Here is a 14,001-nt window from a genome sequence, read left to right as displayed (position 1 = left end):
CTTCTGTTTTCTTTAAGATAACAAAGGGTTTGTTTATTGAGTATTTAGTTAACATAAATACTCAACATTATTTAACAATGTAATGCAATTTTCTGATCTTTGAACGTTGTTATTACCAACTATTAGGATATAAAGAAATGAAAGTTAGTAGTTAAATATTACAATAGAACTTGTAGTCATACTAGATATGTTTTAAAAATTGAGCAGATATATTTTAGACAGGTCATCTTCAAATCATTCAGAGATCTACAGAATATGGCATTTAAAATGTTTTAATAACTTAGAAGTTTTTCTTTTTTGAGACATGTCAGCTCCTGGCAGTACCAATCTACTTCAGAGAAAATAAGGGCATTGAAGAAACTGCATATGGAGTTAACTTTCATTGTGGCAAAATTTAGCCACTGGACAACAAAGTATCCTAGAATCAACAGGACAAAGGACTACTGATTCTTGCCAAAAAAAAAGTGTGGTTATAGCTTTATCAAAAGGCATCTTCTGAGGCCAGGACAATATGGCCTCATCCCTGAAGTGGCCTTCTCAATTCGGAAAAGGTACAGTGCCCTTTTCTTCGAAGGCAGCTTACCAGGCACTGGGCCGATGGCTTCTGTTGTGCAATGAAACAGCAGCTGAAAACTCACGCTTCTCGATAGTAGACTGGCATTTAATAGAGGGATGTGGAGAAGAAGGGGATGCTGAGATGAAGCCATATATACACAGCCAAGAAGAATGGACAACTGAATTCAAAAACTGTCAACAATTTCCAGAATTTGAAATCCTGAATCATGACATGACACTAGTGGAATTCAGGTGTTTCTGTTACATGGACTGCTCTCACCTAATGTGAGGTTGAACTGTTGACCTTGTGTACATCCTCCTTCACAAATGAGTCTGTCAGATACGCTAAGCCTATAGGCTGAAGATGATGCCCCAACACTGCGGAGAAACCTCAGGTGACTGTCCAGGCAGCTGGCTGTTTCTGTCAACTCACAAATTTTTTGGAAGTTGCTTGCATGCACTTCCTGTTTTTGTTTTTGTTAGCTAATATTATTTCCTTCTTGGGTCTCTGAGGGAGTTGAAGATTAGCTAGTTATAATTGAAGATTAGTTAGTTATAGTTGAAGATTAGTTAGTTATAGTTGAAGATTAATTAGGATAGAAAGTGAATTAGATACATTCTGAACTTACCAAATAGGATAGATAATGGAATTATTTTCTCTGATTTGTCAAATACAAATGAACTAGACATTGTTTAGATATTTGTTACTTGTATATATTGTATATAGTTATTGTACTTTTGTATATAGTTTTTCTTATGTTAGTTATAACCTTTTGCTTTTTTTTTTCTTTTTATTAAAATAGAAAAAGGGAAATGTGATGGTATTCTAATTGTACTGAAATGTGATTTTGATTGTATGTTAATAAATAAAGTTGCCCAGGGGTCAGAGCTATTAGAGCCATAGAAGAGTGTGGTGGTGGTGGCACACACCTTTAATCCCAGCACTTGGTAGAAGAGCTAGGTAGATCTCTGTGTGTTCAGGGACACAGCCAGCATTGGAGACATATGCCTTTATGACCTGGAGGGCTGTACATACAGGCAGTGATGAGGCAGTCACGTGTTTGGGTTTACAACCAATGAGAAGGCAGAACAGAAAGACTATGTAAAGATATACACACAGGAAGTAGGTCTCTTTTGGAGAGCTAGGAGCACCGCAGGAGGAAGGGTAAGATTTTTACTCTGAGCTCTGACCTCTTGGCTTTCTCTTTTACATTGGTTCTGTGTTTCTTATTTAATAAGACAGTTGGTTACATCTACAGACTTTCATTTCACTACATTGTACTTTGAAGTCAAGTGGTCATGTGTACAATTACACTTCTGTTTTCTTTAAGATAACAAAGGGTTTTTTTATTGAGTATTTAGTAATAGGAAAGAAGGATTTTATATACAGTGAAAAACACATTTCATGTGTCTAGAGAGATGACTCAGAGGTTAAGAGTTCTTACTGCTTCCAGAAGATCCAAGTTTGGTTCCCAGCACCCATACCAGATAGCTCACACCAGCCTGTAACAACAGTTTCAGGAAATCTGACATCCTCTTCTGCCCTCCTCAGGAAACTACATGCACATGGCATACACTCACATACATAAACATGCATGTGCACAAAGAAAAATAAAGCTTATTATCTCAAAACCCAACTTAAAAAAAAACAGTTGGTGAGATAGTGAAATAGAAGACAGATGGGACTAAAATGAGGGTAGAAATCTTAAGCAGAAATTGGGAAGAGGATGGGGCATAGGGAGAGAGAAGAGGTCATGGAAGGGTTGTTCCAAACTAAAGATTTATGAAAAAGCCTTAAGGAAACCCACTGGTTAGTAAGCTAACTTCAAAATACATCTTAAAGAAAATGAGAGTGTGTGGGTAGATAGAACAGTCACCCCACAATAACTCTCCCAGATGACATGGATTATTAGGGGTAGCTTTCTACAAGTTACTGGTCAGAGAGTTCCCAGGGGTCTTCAAAATAATGCAAGAAATGCTTATTGCCCTTGATCACCCACCAAAACTACATGCTAACACCCTATTGCTCAAGATGCTACATTCTTTGACAACAGGACATAGAGAACTCAATCTAAAACTAACCCAGAAACTTCCTTACTGCTGGCTAATTTTCATATTGCTGGACAGTGCTCTGCAAGCTGCTAGAGGAGAAAAAACATGATTACCCACTTCTGGAATCTACGTGCTTCAGTATCCAACTGCCAGGCAAGACAGTGCCAACTGGTACAAATGTGGCATGACTCTGATGGAATAACTAACCACTGGATTTTAGGTCTGCTCCACAGGAGGTAATTTCATGTCTGGCACTGCATGGATGGGATGCCGTAGGACCCAGAGGAGAATCTGCCGTTGTTCTGCTAAAGGGTCATCCTCTTAGAGTCCTACTAAATATTTACTCTTATACCCATAGACTTGAGCAGCTCTCATCTTTCATCACAAAAGCTTTTTTTTTTTTTTTTTTTGCAGTGGGCAGCAGTCAAGGGAGAAATGTAGAGCCAGTCAAAGTGCTAAGAGTAAGAAGTGGAGGGTTCAGCCCCAAGTGGGATACCCATATCAAGCCTCCATCACCCAGGCTCAGGGAACACCATGGAAGAAGATGGAAAACAATGTAAGAGCTGAAGGCTGAGGAAGAGTGCTATGAAACTCATCTGGATGTGGCATGGCTTTATACTCCTGAACTCTTAGCAGCTGTGGTTATCTGTGCCAGCTCAAGCCAGCTGACATCCTAGAATAGACTGGGTCCCAGGCTTTACACAGGAGCAGTTTGCAATTGATAGCTTCTGGGGAGAGGAGGAGGTCCTCTTCTCTGGATGTGTGGCCACTACTAGTAGGTTTCCCATGTTCCGATAGGTAACCTCACATCTGTATATATCTATATGTGAGCAGCACTAACTGGATTTAGTAGGACATTTAAAAAAAGCAGTGAAGTTGAAAGAGGGTATGCTTGAGGTTTATAGCACATATGAGGGTACATATAATAATATTTTATTGTATACTCTGAAATCCTCAAAAATAAAAAACATTAAGTCTTTAAAAAATGAAACATTACAATCACATAGACTGGTTTGTTGTTCAGAAGCCTGGAATTCAAATCTACAAGGACTTCAAAGCTATTATTTAGCAAAAAAAAAGTCTTATAGAACTATATATGTACATACATATGCTCAATTTGTGGATATTTTATGATGATTTTTGAATAAACAAGTGGAGGGGGAACCACAGAAGCATATTTTTCTGTCAAGTTTGTATATTTTTTGCCTCAGTTTAGGAGAATGTCAGCAAGCAAGGGGGTAAAAGGGAAAAAAGAGGGAGGGAAGAAGGACGGGGGAAAGAGAAGAAGTGGAGCCTTAAGAACACACTGCATTCAGCTTTGATGCCTCCCTGAGTAACCTTTTCACAAAGAGAAACCCAAGTCTTCATTGATTATGCATGGCCAGCCAAAAGTCCCTGACACACAGCAGGCAACAAGGCAGAGCGAATAACAGTTCCTGTAAAGGAGTTGGGTCTCACGATTGTTCCCACTTCTTTTTATTCACATGTAATTTGAAAATCATAATTGCTGGTTGCTTGTTGCTTTGGGATTCTAATATTTAAAGAGGTCCACATGTTGTGTATGTGTGTGCGTGTATGCATTAGTATAGCTTGGAGAGTCTAAAACTCTCTCCAAAAATACAAATGTAATTATAACATTTTTCCATATCACTTACGGTCAGTAACAAGGCAAACTAAAAGGATTAACACAAATTTCTCACATAGGACTCTGAATTTTTCATCCTGGTAGGCTTGCATACATTCAAAGTTAATTGTTGTCTACTTAATCCCTTTACTAAGTGGAAATGTATAGAAACATCCCGTAATTCAGTTCTAAGGCTATCTTGACCTCAACTGGGGCTGCAGGCTATTGACTGTATTTTTGGAGTATTAATTATCTTATCATTATGCAATGATACAAAGCCAGAATGAGACAATGATTATATCACCAGAAGGTCTTGTTTAGATACAGTTCATCAAATTAATAATGGATAATCAATTAATGTATTTAATGAATGAAGTTGATCAATGTACTATTCACTAAAAAAGACAAAATAAGCAATCTCCATATTTAAACATAGAGGCTGCCTCAATTTAACCAGACATTTGCATTACATCAAAAAATAACTCTTGAACTATTTAGTCTAAGCAGCCTGTTCTCAACACTAGCTCATTCTACACCAGCAAATCTGAAGTTCCTGTGGCATCCTTGAGCCTTGATCAGCACATTCTATAAAACCAGAACAAGAGAATCCACCTATCTACTGTTAGTATAACCAACAGCACAGTAACAACCAGTTGGTAGATTAGATGAGTAAGTCCATTCTAGGAGTTTGCTGACAGAGTATCATTAGACTCCCTATTTTCTGCTGTGATGATGGACCATATTGTGATGGATTCACTCTATTATGGTAGCAGGAAAAAATTGCAAAATGAAATTAGAGTGACATTTTAAATTATTTTTATACTCTGCTAAGTTAGGAGTTAATTATATGAAAATTTGCTGTCTGTTGATGTGCCTTTATTGCATTGTAATCAAAGAAATAATTTAGGATATATTTCCATGTAGTATTCACTCAATAGCCTATGTCCATTGGAATAAGTTGAAAAAAAAATAAAGAGCCCACTGAGGCTTCTGGGCTTAATGTCAGACGAAAGCCAAGCCGCTCTGAGTAAGACTTGACTGAATGTTTCTGGGGTTCAACCTCTGGATCACGCCAGAGAATCTGGTGCAGTTCTGCCACCTAGTGGTTTCTTTCTCGCACGTGACTTGGCACATTTGGAGTACCATCTGCATCTGCAAAGAAAGGGAATGAATGGCCAGAAGGTGCTTAGCAAAAACATCTATCACATGAATAGAGAAGTTATCTGTATTTTAACTGTATTAAATAAAAATGCACCTATGTTTAACATTCAAGAACCTGGTGACCTTTGCATTCTGGTCCATTTCTGCTCCACTTTCCAGCATATTACCCATCAAGTCCATCCACAAAAAAACAATTTTCTGTTATTCTAATAAATCTGCTCTGAGAGACTCTTCTCTGGGTGCATAATTCTCTCACTCATTGGACTGCAACAAGCATGCTTACTTTAGTTTCACAATTACATCCCGACATACACTGCATGAACTCTGAATCAATTCCTACCCCACCCCACCCCCGTACTTTGTCCTAAGCATCCTTGAATAGCCCTACTTTACCTTGTAAAAAGGGAGGCCTTTAATGGCAAGAAATTTGCCATTAAATCTTGCATTGCTTCAGCACTTAACCCTGTGCTTTTGACCTATAATTATATGATGTGCCTATTGAGTATGTGACCCTTTAAAAGGAGTATTTGTCAATTGAGCAAAATCACCGTCCTATCAAAATAAGACAAAAATTTATTGAAAGTCACTGTTTTCAAGACTTAGTCTCAAATGTTTACCAAGCCAAAGTTGCCTGTATTTTCACATGATTTATGTTTGTGTCAGAAATATGACAAATTTTTATCCTTGGTAATTCAGGGAATGGAATCTTTTAGTAGTGATAGAAAAAAATGTAGAGCTTTGTTTTAAAGGAAAATAAAATTGTAAGCATCACTTCACACATCATCCTGTCTGAATGGTTATTAAAAATTTTAAGCTACAGTATGTGTATCTTATTTGGAAAATTACATCTCCTTGAACATTATTCAACTTTTGAAAAATATTTAATATAAAGAATACCAGAAAAGTTGATGGTATTTAGAAAAGTAATTATGTAAAGACACATTTTACTCAATTTGGCTCATCCTAGCCTATCTTCAGGCTACACCTTCTTGCTGCATTGACCAAAATAAACATGAACTCAATTTGATATTATGTAACTGAAATAGTTATAGAAGATGCAGCTTTGATTTTTCTTTCATTATCTCTAAGCAAACAGCTAATCTTGGTTTAGAATTTATTGTCATGAAATGTATTTTAAAGGATAACTGTATGCTGAATGTAAAATTCACAAAACTACTGACTATAAAGGAAAATCTGCTTTGTATGTAGATGAACATTGAATACGAGGGAATATACACACCAAGATTCACATGGCCAAGATAAATGCCTAGGAAAGGCACTCCTTAGCAAGCAATTGATTATAATCCATCATCAAAATGTTATATGAGCATCCACTGCCCTATTTCTCAAATCTTAGATGTTTATTTTGCATATAACTTTGATAAATTTAAAATAAAAACAGTTATGATGATTTTGCCTAGTGAGTTTTTAAAGTGCTAGATAACAAAAAAACATAATTATTATAGAGAACTATGTTTATTACTGCCCATATGTGAAATCTTAACTGTGATGATTTTCACTGGTTTTTAAGGACATATAAAACCCCCCAAAAACAGTGTTATCATTCTTTGGAAGGGAATGGGTAAATATATACACCATGTTTTCTCAGCTAATCCAAATCAAATGAACCATTATTTTCCCAAGAGACAGATCTACTTACTGTGTTCTTCTTCATATCACGGAGTTGCTTTATTGTCTAATTTATTCTGAGTTTTCAAGCCTAGGGGAAAGCAAAACAAACCAACCAATCAAACAAACAAAAACGTATGCCCCATGTGTAAATAGAAGAAGACGTCAACTCTGACGGAAAACTTGTCATGTTGTGACGTGTGGGAGCTTGTGAAAAATGGCCACAGTGACCCCAGCTGAGATTGGAAGAAGCAGAGTCTCCAGCACAAGGCCTGGGATTTGTACTTGTCAAAAGTCTTCCATGTAGTTCCTACAGACCTCATTTTGCACCAAGGATGGTACTGGTATTTCGTTCTCAAAGTGAAGTCTGTTCTCAGCTCTTCCTCAAAACAGGGATGTGAGCATTGCCTGGCAAGCTTTAGCAATGCAGACAGTCCACTCCAGGTGACATAACAGGGATAGTGCCTCCTTCTTAATATGAGGGGATCTACTGGGAGTGGATGTGAAGATACCTTACATAATAATGACACATGATAGACAGGAAACTTCATTTTTTATTCTTTGTATTTCTCTTTGTTCTGACTTTGTGAATCAGAAATCCTTGGGTGATCCCAGCATTCTGCATTTCACAACCCAGGCAGGAGATGCTGAGTCATAGAGAAGGCCGTCTTTGAGAAGCACAGGTAAGAAACAGCAGCTGACAAGTGAGAGTCTATGAAATTCTCACTGCTTTTGAGAAAATATAAGGAAGACCCGAGACTTTCTGTACAGAACAACATACTAATTCCATGATGCCTTTCTTGGGATTTGCCTTGTGAATTTAAGCAAGCTGTTTACTTGTTCATCCCACTTGCAACAATTTTTTTCCTTCAGATAATCATTGCAAACTTTCTATGCACTGTGCAATAGCCACTGAAAGAACTGTATCTCCCCAATAAAGAGGTCTCAGGAAGACTTTCATGAAATTTAGAGCTCTGGACTTAGGTAAAAATTATAGAGCTACAAGTAATTTTTTTCTAAAGCAAATAAACTATGCTTGGAAAATAAAGCAGAATGTTTTACATGATAAAACAAGAGTTTTTACTATTCATAAAGTTTCTCTGAATAGTAGCACACTATAACATAAATATAGGAAAGGGCTTTGTGGTAGACAGACTGGTTATATAAAACCACACACAGTAAGTGCTGATCTCCTAATCTTTATGTTAGACTCAATGGAAAGAATATTGAATTCTCTCTCTCTCTCTCTCTCTCTCTCTCTCTCTCTCTCTCTCTCTCTCTCTCTCTCTCCTATAGATATAATCTATCTACCTAACACTATCTCTAGATGGATATCTTGCAGTGACCACAGTGTCAGTGTATATGTGTATGTACAAACCATGATAGGTTATTGGATATGCACGCACATATTACACTATCCACATATAATATGTAGTGTGTGTGTGTGTGTGTGTGTGTGTGTGTGTGATTGTGTGTGATTGTGTGTGTGTTCCATATAGAGACAGACAGACAGACATTTCTTAGGTAAGGGGAAAGTACTGATTGACTTTTTTATTCTACTAATTTTCACTGCTAGAAGAGATCTTAAGAAGTAGCACATGAAATTTCCAACAAAATAGGGAAACCAATTGATCTTCACTGAGGACATTGATTTATGGAGGTATACAAATTAAGAAGAATTGAAATGAATTCAGGATAGTGCATGGACAATATCCAGGGTTAATTGTTTTCTGGCACGAGAAAGCTTGAATTCACTATTCCTTGAAACATAAAAGAAATTAGTGCTACCAGAATCTCAAGAGCTCATGTTTTTAAATATCCTATCAACATTTAAAATGAGCCATTTATTTTTCTAGACATCTGATTTCAGCTAAGCTATTGATTGCTATGAATATTTTGTGGGTAATAAGTACAAATTGCTCCACAACATTCTGAATGCCAGATAACTCATGTTTCTTTATTATTTTTAATCAAATTAAAATCAGGCCCTAGCTGCCAATAATTGTAGTTGACAAAGCCAATAACAATTCAGTTTAAGTCCACATTCTGATGTTTATGCAGGTCATAGAAATGAGAATCCTATTCACTCTACACATCTTCAAGTTGACCATTGGAGCCACTAGCCTTAGCCCAGGTCTGAAGAAAACTGGTAAAGACATGGGACCAAGGCCTCGAAATACAGTTTCTCAGAGACCTGCCAGTTTATCCCATAGAGACTAACTCACTCCAGGTATCTTATTGATTAGAGGATCTACTCTCACCATCATAAAACCTGGGGCTAAGGAGACGGCTCAGTTGGGTAAAAAGAGCTCCAGCTGTGCATTTTACAAATCCTGGCAAGTATAATAAGCCAGATATGGCTGCATATGTTTATCACCCCAGCTCTGAGGCTCAGTGACGGCAGATTCTAGTACTGCACTAACCAGCTTGCCTAGTCAAAACGGAAAGATACTGGCTCAGAGAACCACAGAGGGAAGGAGTCTATTGGAAGATGCTCATTGTCCTCATCTGGACTTCTCATGAACTGGCATGCACAACCACACAGCCATGTGCATGTAATATAGCAAGTGTAAGTGCACACACATAACACACACATACACACACATCATCATCATCATCATCATCATCATCATCATCATCATCATCATCTGTCACCACTCTTCTCACAAGTTTCCAAACTGAGAGACTTTAGGATTTTGATTGCTTGTGACACAAGTATCTGTAAGTCTCCCTCTTCCTCTCAGCATACAAACACTTTGAATAATGTGGCTCTATTTTACATCTTCTTAAATAAACAAATAATCATGCACATAAGGCACCCAGGATGTTCTGGATTTTCCCTCTTATACAACATGGAAAGCTTTTCTCCCCTTTTTAATTTCAAAAGCTGGGGCTAACAAGAGAGCTTCATGGTTCAGAGCACTGTTTGTCCAGAGTACTAAGTTCTGTTCCTATGACCCACATCAGGGGTTCACAACCACCTGGAACTTCAGCTCCAGGGCATGTGACACTCTTTCTAGCCTCCAAGAGCACACACATAATCAAAAGATACATCTTGAAAACTTTTTCAAAAACCATTTACCTTCCCAGGAGCACACTCAATTTTAATTATGGGCCTCTATGGAATATCTATAGTACATAGTAATTGTTAAGTCATCAGTTAAACATGAAAAGCCAAAGATAACACTTTAATATATCAATATCTCACATATGTCATTTAATTTCTCAAAAACACTGGCTAGGGCTTGAAGCAGATCTAAGAAAAATACTTGAATTATCCCCTCACCACACTTTAGGCCATCACAACTTGTAACAGAGAAACTCACAGGAAAACAAATTGGAATTAGAACTGGTATATTTATCCTTAAAAGGAGACAATTTTTTTGAATAAAGTTCAAGAATGTTTGCATGGATCCACCAGGCCCACATCATGTAGCCTCATTCATTAATATAGACACATTGTGTTTCCAGCCCTCTAAGTCAGGGCTGATGACAGAGGTTCATGCCAGTCTGGAAAAATCTATCAAAATTGCACGTGCACTAATAAAGATGATATCTGCATGTCCAAGCTGATTGGATGTGGGGAATGATGAGGACAGAGAATGCATGAGGAACAATCAAAGTGTTTGACTGTCTGGATATGTAAGAGTGGGGAACTATACTGAATTTAGTTGTGCATATGAAACAGCAAGGTTATTTGGGACCATAACCCACAGGGTTTCCATTGGAAATATCTTTCGCTCTGGGTCTCAGGAGAGATGTTGGCCATTAAAACTTTGGTTGTGAATAAAGATTTCCACCTTCTAGCATCTGAAATTTTAATTGCACCTTTATTTTATTATATTAATTAATATATTATTTCATTAATTGATTAATTAAGTTAATCATCTTATAATTAGAACCTTCTCTTTTCTTGCTTTCTACTGAGCTCAGAGTTTATAATTTTTTAAAAGATTTATTTATTTATTTTTATGTATGAGTGCTCTATCTTTATATATGTCCTTATGCCAGAAGAGGGCATCAGATCCCACTAGAGATGGCTGTGAGCCACCATGTGGTTGCTGGGAATTGAACTCAAGACCTCTGGAAGAGCAGCCAGTGCTCTTAATGTCTGAGCTATCTCTCCAGTCCCCAGAGTTTATAATTTTGAACCTTACATTTCTAGTAGAGAGCTTCTTTTGAGTAAAGTTTATGTTTCAGGAACAAAGCAGACATCGATCATAAAAATTAATGTGAAATGATTTCTATGTTTTAAATGAACTTCAAGAGTAGAATTCTTTTATTTGTAATTAAGCTGAACAGAAAATGTTTCTTTATAGTCTGAATTTAAGAATCCAGAGGAGACCATATTTGATGTAGCTAATAGGTAAAGAACTCACAGGTTCCTAAAGATGTCCATAGGCTACCCTGCTCCCTCAAAGGTAGCTGAATATCAAGTTATGCTTCCCTCCTTCTTCCTTCTAGCTTTCTTACAGAAATGAACTCTGACCAGTGTCCAATCTACTCAAGGTACATAGCTTAATGCCAGTAATTCCTCCCCCTCGACTTCAGCAAATCCACCTCCTACTTTGCAAGTCCATTCTGAAAGCTCCAGTTTGGACTTTGGCATTAGTAAGAAACACACCTTTCTGTGTTCAGTGTGTTCCTGATTAATGTCCAGAATCTATCTTCTTTTAGATCTCGGTTTCCTTCACAGTGTCCACATTTCAGCCTCCATGATATTTATTGCCTTGGAAAACTTAAGAAGCATCTTTTATCTTTTGTAAAGAATGGTTTCTTCGCTGTAAAATGACAGTAATACTGTCTATGCAATGGAGTTGTGAGGGATTGCTGATGGTGGATATGAATAAGGTTCCTTGCATGATGGGGAACACGCAATAAGAACTCAAACATATGGCTTCACCTGTACTAGTTTGCAATTTTTGGTTGTTATTATGTCCATGGTTTAGAAACAAAGACTTAAAAGAACAAGACAAAGTGTTGAGGTTATTACAAAGCCACTAGAGAACAGGGGCCAGTTCACCATGACTCATGTGTGCCTTTATCTGATAGCTTCGAGACTTCCCGCACGTGCACCCAAATGTTCTGTGTTCCAGTTTGACAGTTGTACACATTCCTTTTCTCACAGCTCTAATGCACTCCCTTCAGTGGTTTATACCCTGGTTAGCTTTGACTGTCAACTCAACACAGCCTTCCTCGGGGGGGGGGGGGTGGCGCGGGGGAGCCTCAGTTGAGGAATCTTCTATGTCAGATTGCCCTGAATGGATGGCTGTGGGGATTCTCCTGACTTGTAATTGATGTAGGCTAGCCCACTACCACACTATGAGTGGTGCCACCTCAGTGGGTGATACTGAACTGTATGAGGAAGCTGCCTGAGTATATGCTCACCTGTGAGCCAGAAGCAGCAACATCTTCCACGGACCTGGCTGTACCTCTTCAGCTGTAGGGTGAGTTCCTTGGTCAGAGATAATGCTATGTGGAATAACAAGCAAGCCCACCTTCAAGTTTTTGCTTTGACTTCCATCAGTGATGAAATCCAGAATTTTAAATGGAAATTAATCCTTTCCTTATCCAAATTAATTTGATCAGGATGTTGTTATCACAGTAATATAAATGAAAATAGAAAGTACCTTGCCCAGGTCTGGACCATGGTCCAGACAGTGCACTAACAGCCCAAGTATGATCCACTCCACAGTGTTCACTGCTCACTCCACATATCCTACTTGAATCTCCATACAGTTTTTTGTTGATACAACTTTCTCCCTCATTTGTATTTATATATTTCCCATTTCTTTCAGATTTTTTTCTGTACTCACATAAATTCTTTTTATTATTAACATTGACATAAACTTATCATCTGCTTTTTCAGGTCACCCGTCAAAGGTTGTCTTTTCTGTAAGTGCATGCACCCTCATCTCTGGCAGTTACCCTTTGGTTTCCAGCATTTCTTTTTATACTCACCACTAGTCGGCATAATGCAAATCCGGTTAATTATTTATTCATCTATTTCAAGACAGTGTGAGATGCATGAGAGCTGGAAATGTATGTATTTCCTTGTTTTTCTTATTACCAAGTAAATAAATAAACAAACAAAAACTACACCCAGTAATGCTTACAAAATTTTTTCAAGTGAATGAAAGGTAATTTATTCAGTGACGTATTGACTACTACCAATGAGTTTTTCACTAAAATAATACCTACATTTTTCCCACTTTTTTTTCTATTAGTAATGATTCCTGCCTTCATCACACTGAAGCTTAAGGTGCAATGAACCATCAAAAGGAAGATGTCTGCTTCCTAAGATTCAGAACCTTTGTTGCCGTAATGCTGTGGAATACGTGGACCACTGAAAACACTGGAATAAGGCCCATCTCCCTAGCAAAAACCCTAGCTTTGAATGGTGACCGTTTCCCCGAGGACATGGAAAAGGAAAAGCTCTGAATAGCCTGATTCAGTTGAGACACCTGAGAGTCTCCCAGAATAACAGACAAGAAGTGGAGCTGAAAATGCCCGAAGAAGAGATATATAGACAAATACCAGTGAATTTCCCTGAAGCCAATTCTACGTGAGACAGCTTTGAGTTGTGTTTAGTGAAGAAAACTAAAAGTAAATTGACTCCAGTGTAAAGCCCCTGGGGGCCACTTGCAGCCATCTATTAACACGTAAGTGTTCTCGGGAAGTCTTTGAAATATTTTGCATGAACGTCTTCCGTTAGCTTCTGGGATGCAAAAGTGTTTGACCAAACTTTATAAAATACAAATGTCTCACTAAGGTGTAATTCCTTGTTCAGGTTGTACTGGTTTGGTATTTTATAGGGCCCTAGATACTCTTTATGGCCTTGAATATATTTAAACAATATTTGTGGCAGATAGGTTTATTTATGCATAAATAGAATATGGCTGAAAATTAATCACCCACACAATAGAAAGTTTTTAATAAGTTAAAATAAATAAGGGATTTCTTATTAAAATGTATACTCC

At 37.6% G+C, this 14,001-nt stretch overlaps 1 long non-coding RNA gene across 2 annotated transcripts; it reads left to right on the top strand.

Annotated features, from left to right (window-relative positions):
• The first annotated feature begins 3,026 nt into the window (after window positions 1-3,026).
• On the top strand, window positions 3,027-13,788 carry LOC143272142 (uncharacterized). 2 transcript variants are annotated; one of them, XR_013049580.1, is made up of 4 exons: window positions 3,027-3,163; window positions 7,617-7,704; window positions 12,891-12,916; window positions 13,249-13,788. It is a non-coding gene; the product is annotated as an uncharacterized LOC143272142 (long non-coding RNA). The 2 variants fall into 2 exon arrangements; XR_013049579.1 differs by lacking the exon at window positions 13,249-13,788 and having other exon boundaries at window positions 12,891-13,034.
• Window positions 13,789-14,001: the final 213 nt, after the last annotated feature.

Source organism: Peromyscus maniculatus, chromosome 3 (assembly GCF_049852395.1).
Source record: "Peromyscus maniculatus bairdii isolate BWxNUB_F1_BW_parent chromosome 3, HU_Pman_BW_mat_3.1, whole genome shotgun sequence".
In the NCBI taxonomy this organism is placed as follows: domain Eukaryota; kingdom Metazoa; phylum Chordata; class Mammalia; order Rodentia; family Cricetidae; genus Peromyscus; species Peromyscus maniculatus.
The sequence above is the reverse complement of the archived record's forward strand: the minus strand, read 5'-3'. Positions and strand labels throughout refer to the sequence as shown.